General features: G+C 36.3%; 1 pseudogene; it reads left to right on the top strand.

Annotated features, from left to right (window-relative positions):
* The first annotated feature begins 1714 nt into the window (after positions 1-1714).
* LOC145122874 (uncharacterized) lies at positions 1715-2932 on the top strand (annotated as a pseudogene).
* Positions 2933-7815: the final 4883 nt, after the last annotated feature.

The raw sequence follows: 7815 nt of genomic DNA, 5'->3' as shown, positions 1-7815 counted from the left end.
TGTTTTGTGAATCTCTATATGGATTTGTATAAGGGTTTTCATCATCTGAAGAAAAATCATATATTACTTCTGCATCATTATCATCTGAATTATTTTCTATTTCTATATTATTTTCTTAAGTTTCAGATGGAATTTCTAGTGCTGCAAATAATTTAGTTAGTGTTTCTACTTTTTCTTGTAAAGTTTCCATATATTGTGTGTATTAAAAATAAAATTTTTAGTTTCTTTTTTCTAGTGAAGTAGTTGTTTTTTCTATCATATTTAACAAATTAATTTTGTTATTTTATCTTCAAGATTTTTTATTTGTTCTTGTTTCCAATTTATACTATTATTTATTATATGTATTGCTTCAATATTAGATATACAATTTATCATTGATATGTCAGAATCTATTTTTAAGTCTAAAAGAAATTTTTTAGATTGTTTCAATGTTTTACGAAAAAATTTTAATTCTTGTTTATTTGTATCTAGGCTTGAAAAACTCATGATTATAATTTTATAATAATAATGGTTTAGTTTCGTTTTAGATTTAAAGTTACGATTAAAATTTATTTAAAAATAGTAGTGGTTATTATAATAATGTTTAAAAGACATACGTTTTAAAATACAAATAGTTTTGTTTTTAGACGACGTATTTGCTTATAACGGATTTTAATACTAGTTCTTATGAAATATCTAACATCATGAATATGGTTATTGTTTAAAATCGTACCTTGATTATTAGGTTTGTAAGAATCCTTGAGATTTTTCTTAGAATTATTTATAGATTCTTGGATTTGTTGTATTCTTAAAATAATATTTCTATTAGGAATACAATTCATCAAAATTTTGTTAGACATAAATATATATTTTAAGCATGAATTTGATTAATTTGATTATTAATAACGAGTATTATTTTAATAAAAATTTCAAATTTTGTAGAATTAATAGTTAAAACAACTCGGAATGATAATATCATGAAGAAATAAAAGTAATTTAACAATTGAAAATATCTTGAGACATATTTATGGTATTAAATCTTCTTACGATAAATATTTAAATTGTTGATAACTTTTTTTAAATATGAATATTTAAAAACAATGGTTATTCATTATCATGTTTATGATGTTTATCATGTTTATGATGCTTATCATGTTTATGATGCTGCATATGCATATATTCTTATTAACGATAGATTGAATATGCAAACTAGTAATAAGAATAATAAGAACGTTACTTAGCTCTGATACCAAATTGAAAAACATGGCGAAATTAATAAAATTAAGACAGAATATACCTGAATGATGCGTCGGAATGGATTGACGATGGATTGATTGTCTGGGTTTGATATGTTTATATGAATATATAGATATGTTTGGATAGGGTTCTGCTATTCAGAAATAGACGAACTATTTCAACAGAAGAAGATTGAGATCAACTCAAATCTTTAACACTCAATTTTAGCTTATCCATTCCATATGGGCAAAGGCCCTATTTATAGGCTCAAAGGAGCCGAGTACAATAATAGAATTGCAATCGGTTGATTGCAATATGACAAACCTATTTACATTAATGCCCCCTAGAGTATTGAAGGTCTTACATACTTTATTTTACTATACTACCGACACTTTGCATACAATAATTATAAAAGACAAAACCTAAATAATTACAAATCCTTTCTATATTGAAAGGCCACATGTCTTCAATAATGTATCCTTTTTAATAATGGCTTCTTATGTCATTGCTTACGTCATTCCTTTTTACCCCTTTGCACATAGCAGCTGCTTGTGGGCATGCCGAAATTGTGAAGGATCTTCTCAAAGTTGACCTTGGTTTGTGTTTGATCAAAGGAAAAGACTGAAAAATTCCTCTTCATTTGGCTGTGGTCAAAGGTAAAGTTGAAATTGTGAGAGAGTTGCTTTTGGCGAGCTTGGATTCTGTGGACTGTACGACTGCGCGACTTGAGACTTCACTCCAACTAGCAGTGAAGAACAACCAATTCGAAGCTTTCCAAGTTTTGATTCAGCATCTGAAGCAAGTAAACAAGGAAGATCTTCTGAATTCTAAGGACATTCACGGCAATACAATCTTACACCTTTCCGTCTCGATGAAGCAATATGAGGTACGTAGGTTAGCTATCTTTTGTCTAGTGTACCTCAAGTCTTTAGGTCAAAGTTTATGTTTTTGATAGGTGGTTGACTTTCTACTTAACGGGCAAGTTATCAGCAAGGATAAGATTGAGTTGAATTCCTTAAACAAAAGAGGTTTAACTCCTCTTGATATGCTACTAACGTTCCAAAGTGAAGCTGGTGATCGGGAAATTGAGGAGATTCTTGTCCAAGCGGGAGCTTTAAAGTCTGAAAACATACAATCTCCAACATATCCACAAGAAGAAAGACCAAACCATCCTGACACAAGACCTGAAAACCCTCGATCTCCAGCTTGAGCTATGTTAGACTACTTCAAATACAATAACCTTAACGAATCTCCTAGCATAGTAAGAAATACGCTTCTTGTGGTTGTTATTCTGATCACAACTGCAACATATCAACCAGCACTTAGTCCTCCCGGAGATGCTTGGCAAGATGATTCCATTCCATCCGCAGGCAATAATACATTATCATCTACCACAAATATTACCGCTTCTATTAAACGACACACCGCTGGAACTGCTATTATGGGCACTGAAAATCCGATAGCATACAGTATATTTCTGTTTGCCAATTCCATGGGGTTCTACATGTCAGTTCACATGATTTACATACTCACAGATGCTTTCCCTTTGCAGTTGGAATTGCAGATTTCATTGGTTGCACTCGGATCAACGGTCTTCGCCAGCTCCCGACGGTTCACAACTTCGATGTATCGGACAACGGCGACAATGCACGGCTCCGCTGAAGGCTCACGACGTTTATTATGGGGTGAAGATGGCGGCTATCGGTTGGAGGGGTGACAGCGGCGGAGAATGGAGGAGAGAGAGAGAGAGAGAGAGAGAGAGAGAGAGAGAGAGAGAGAGAGAGAGAGAGAGAGAGAGAGTGGTGGTAGCCGGAAGATGAAGGAAGGAGGTGGCGACTGGTGTTTAGAAGTTTAGGGTTAGGGTTACCGGGTGGTAACGATTATATATCCGGCTTCATGAAACTTCGCCCCATAATACCACATTTGGTTCATCCTTCTCCCTTTACTTTCAAATTAAGCCCAAAAGTTACCAAATGGCCCCTCCATGATGAATTCTTTACAACCTAAGTACATAACTTACCCTTTTAGCCCTAGCCATCCAAAATCCTTCAATTAAAGTCAAATATCTACTCTTTAACCCCTGCTTCCATAAATTCTTTTATATTAGGTCCAAATGATACCAAATAGCCCCTCCTCTTACAAAACCTTTTCAAAATAAGTCCATTAGTTACACTTTAACCCTCGAAACTAACATCCCGATAATTATTATTTGATTTTTGGGCCATAATAATATAAAGAAATAATAAAAATTACTTCTCGGGGTTCTGCGTTTATTATTTAATTATTCTATTTTAAATGAGATGTTATAAAATATCCAAGGCATATTTTGTTTGAGTGAGAAATAAGCCATCGGAGGTATAGATAACCTCAAGACCCAAAAAATAACTTAACTTCCCCAAGTCCTTGATGCCAAATTCCTGAGGCAATCGATTAATCAAATTGACAATGGAAGCCTTATTGTTTACTGTTAAAATGATATCGTCAATATAAACACGAAGATATAGAATGCAAGACCCACATTTAAACATAAACAAAGAAGGATCGTCTCTACTGCACATGAATCCAACTTGAAGAAAAAAGGAACTGAGACGTTGAAAACAGGTTCTAGGAGCCGTTTTTAACCCTTAAAGGGCGATTTTTAAATGACACATATGCGTGGGGAAGCGGGAGTCTATGGCGCCCGATGGTTATTCCATAGAAACTGTCTTACTAATATGTCCATTTAAGAACAAATTATTGACATCAACTTGACGTAGCGCCTAATTTCGGTGAACAACAAGAGAGAGTATGATAAGTACGGTAGATAGAGATGGGCACAAAAACCGGATTGGGCTCTAGGATCCGATCCGATCCGAAAACCGGATTTGGTCAAAACCGGTTTTGACCGAACCAGATCGGATTAAACCGGCCACCGGATCGAAACCGGATTGCGTATTCGGACAGCATTTCGGATTGACCCTCGGATTGAGAACCGGATTCGGTTCAAACCGGATCCGATCCGGTTTTTTTTTTTGACCGTTGAAATTTCGGAAATTTGAATTTTTTTTTTATAGCCGTTGGAAAGGGGAAAAAACGGCTAGTTTGACTTTTCTTGACTTTTTTGCCCTTCCAAACACATATAAATACAACCTATTTGCTCCATTTACATTTTACACACATTTCTACTACTTTCTACTTCTACTTTATACTTTTATTTTCATAATCTTCCAAGAAATGAGCTCCCGAAATTCTACCGCGGCTCAAGAGTCGGATGCAACGGTGGTTAAAATCTTACCAACCACTCGGAGTAAAGATGTTTGGGAACATTACGATTTGTGTTTGTTGTCGAACGGGAAAGAAAAAGCAAGGTGCAAGCAATGCGGGATGTTTTTGGGAAAAGATGGCAATAGTACGTTGAGGAGTCATACAACAAAAACGTGTCCGGTTGTAAAAGGTCAAGGCGATCCGGATCAACCAAATATTACTCCCGACGGTTCGATCTTTATTTACAACAATGATGACATTCGTGAAAGCTTTTGCAAGTTCGTCATTCAAGAGGGCTTGCCTTTCAGCCACTTCGACAACCCACGATTAACAAGGATTTTGTGGGAAAAAATGCAACCACAATACCGGCAAGTAAGTCGCACTTCTCTTAGACGTGATGCTTTAAAGTATTGGGATATAGCCAAAAAAGATATGCAATTGGGATTTTTAAATATAAAAACCCGTGTTTCTTTAACGTGTGATGTTTGGTCCTCCACCGGTAGTTGTCCCAAAAGCTATCTTGCTGTCACGGCACATTGGATAGATCCCACTACTTGGGTAATGAACAAACGAGTTATTGCTTTTGAACTTTTTGCGCATCCTCACACGGGGGCATGATTATTTGCAATTTTAGTAAGCGTTATAGAGACTTATAATTTACGCGACAAAATCTTCTCTATTTCGTTTGACAATGCAAGTAATAATACCGTCGCGGCAAAAAGATTAATTGCAAAATATAAACCTATTTTGGATGGCTCGTTTTTTCATACTAGATGTGTTTGTCACATTATTAATCTTGCGGTACAAGATGGTTTAAAAATGATAGATTCGACGATTGAAAAATTCAAAACTGTGTTAACTAGAGTTTTTGGAAAAAATAAAGCTACAATGGAAAAATATCGAAAGTTTGCCATTTCCATAAACGTAACTCCATACAGTCCTCATTGGGATGTTAACACTAGATGGAGTTCAACATGTATGATGTTTGAAAGTTTGACACGTCAAAGAATCGCTTTACAATTATTTTACGACACAATTTCAAAAGGAAAAAATCCGGTTTCGGATTATGATTGGGATTTGATGGAAGAGTTTGTGGAAATGTTAAAAGTTTTTAAACAATCAACCACTTTTTTATCGGGCGTGTATTACCCTACAAGTCCGTTGTTACTAAATGAATTATGGTTGATGTCTGCACAATTGGAGCGTTTTGAACAAAGAAGTGAAATATTTGTTTTGGTTACGAGACCAATGAGACAAAAACTAGTCAAATATTTCAAAGAAATGCCACCACTTTTTACTTGTGCCGCGGCATTAAACCCATGTATCAATGTTACGGGTGTAGAGGCTTTGATTACCAAAATTTCCATGTCTTTAAATTTGCACAAAGATGACTCAAACTACATCCGTAACCAAATACACACTTTTAATAATACTTTTACTAATTTGTTTGACATTTACGCTACAAAGTATGGCGATATGTCAAACACTTTTGCAAGTGTAACCGACTCTACTAGTGGTGCATCGGGTAGTGGTGGGGGTCGAACGGATTTTCATATCGACCTCTATAACTACCTTTTGGAGGAACAAAACAAAAGAGCACGCACATTAACCCCTAGTAGCGAACTTGGAATTTATATGGGGTCAAATTTTTTAAAATTCATGAGTGCACCACAATTTAAAATTTTGGATCTTTTGGCTTGGTGGAGAGAAAAGGAAGCACAATTTCCTATTCTCTCCGTCATGGCCCGCGATTTACTAACCGTCCAAGCTTCCACGGTAGCTTCGGAATCCGCTTTTTCTTTTAGTGGTAGAGTTTTATCAAAGTTCAGGACGAATCTTACCCCGGTTGCGGTAGAGGTTTGCGTTTGCTTGAAGGATTACTTGGATTCGGTGGAACGTATACAACACTTGGCATCACTAGAAGGCCCACTACCACAAAATGTTGAACCGGAGATCATGGATGAAGAATATGCACAAGGCTTATCAACACCTCCGGAAGACGAAGACGATGACGATGAAGACGAAGACGAAGATGAAGAATATGGTATTGATGACACCCCTACTTATTTGCGTGGCGGTTAAAGAATATTTTAGTGAAGGCGACACGAAGTGGAAGACCACAAAAACTATTTCTATTTGGCTAAACGTTATAACGCCACTTTATTATTATTATTATTAGTTAACTAGTTTAAAAACTCTTTCTAATTCGACGTTTGATGTATGTTTTAACTATTTTAATGAACCTATGTTGCATTTTGTGTTATATATGAGGTCCAAAAAATGTTTTAAAAAAAAAAAAAAAAAAAAAACAAAATTTGGATCGGATTTCGGATCGGATTGTAACCGGATCGGATTAAACCGATTCGGATTGGGGCCTCGGAAAACCGGTCAAATCCGGTCAAATCCGGTTTGAAACCGGTTCGGATTATTGGCTTATTCGGATCGGCTATGACCTCGGAAAACCGGATCGGATCCGGATCCGGATCGGATCGGATCGGATCGGGTCTTTGTGCATCTCTAACGGTAGAGGCTTTCACCACATGATTGAAAGTGTAAGAGTAATCTAGTCCTGTAACCTGAGCAAAACCATGGGCAAATAGGCGGGCTTTATATCGATCGATGGAGCCGTCAGATCGACACTTAATGCGAAAAACCCATTTGGAAACAACAATGTTAGAGGTGGATGGACGAGGAACTAAATCCCAAGTATCGTTATAGTGAAGTGCTTGAATTTCATCAATCATAACATTAAGCCATTTTGAATGCTTGACTGCAGTTTTAAAACCCTTAGGATCTTTATGAGCAACAAGATCCATGTATAATGTACTCGAAGTGAGAGATGTGAAATCAATAAAGTGTTGAGGCTTGGAGATACAAGCATTGCCACATGTGGTGATTGGATGAGATGAAAGAGCGAGGGAAGGTGGTGGGATTGGACTGGCAGAAACATGAGATACCGGCTCATCAACAAAGGCTGCTTCATGCACAAAGTTTTTAGCAGAAGACGCAATAGAATTTGGGCAAAGAAGACAAGGAGATGGCGATGGAGGGCGATATGGAACAACAGATGAGTGTGTAACACTAGACTTTGATTGGGTTGATAGTGTTGCACATGATTCTTCAAATTTGGAGAGAGGAAGTGTAGTATCATCCACACATGAGGTGTCACCACTAAAAGGAAAAATGGTCTCATCAAACTTGGCATGGCGGGTGGTGTAAATGTTGGAAGTGGTCCTATCTAGATATCTATAAGCTTTATATTGTGTGCTATATCTTAAAAAACACAACGGAGGCATCAAGGAACGAGCTTATGGTTCGAGTAATTCCTTTGGCAAGGAAATACTTGACATCCAAACG

Source organism: Lactuca virosa, chromosome 1 (assembly GCF_052849685.1).
Source record: "Lactuca virosa cultivar CGN04683 chromosome 1, Lactuca_virosa_CGN04683_v6, whole genome shotgun sequence".
NCBI classification, from domain to species: Eukaryota; Viridiplantae; Streptophyta; class Magnoliopsida; order Asterales; family Asteraceae; genus Lactuca; species Lactuca virosa.
Note: the sequence above shows the minus strand (reverse complement) of the source record. Positions and strands in the feature narration are given on the sequence as shown.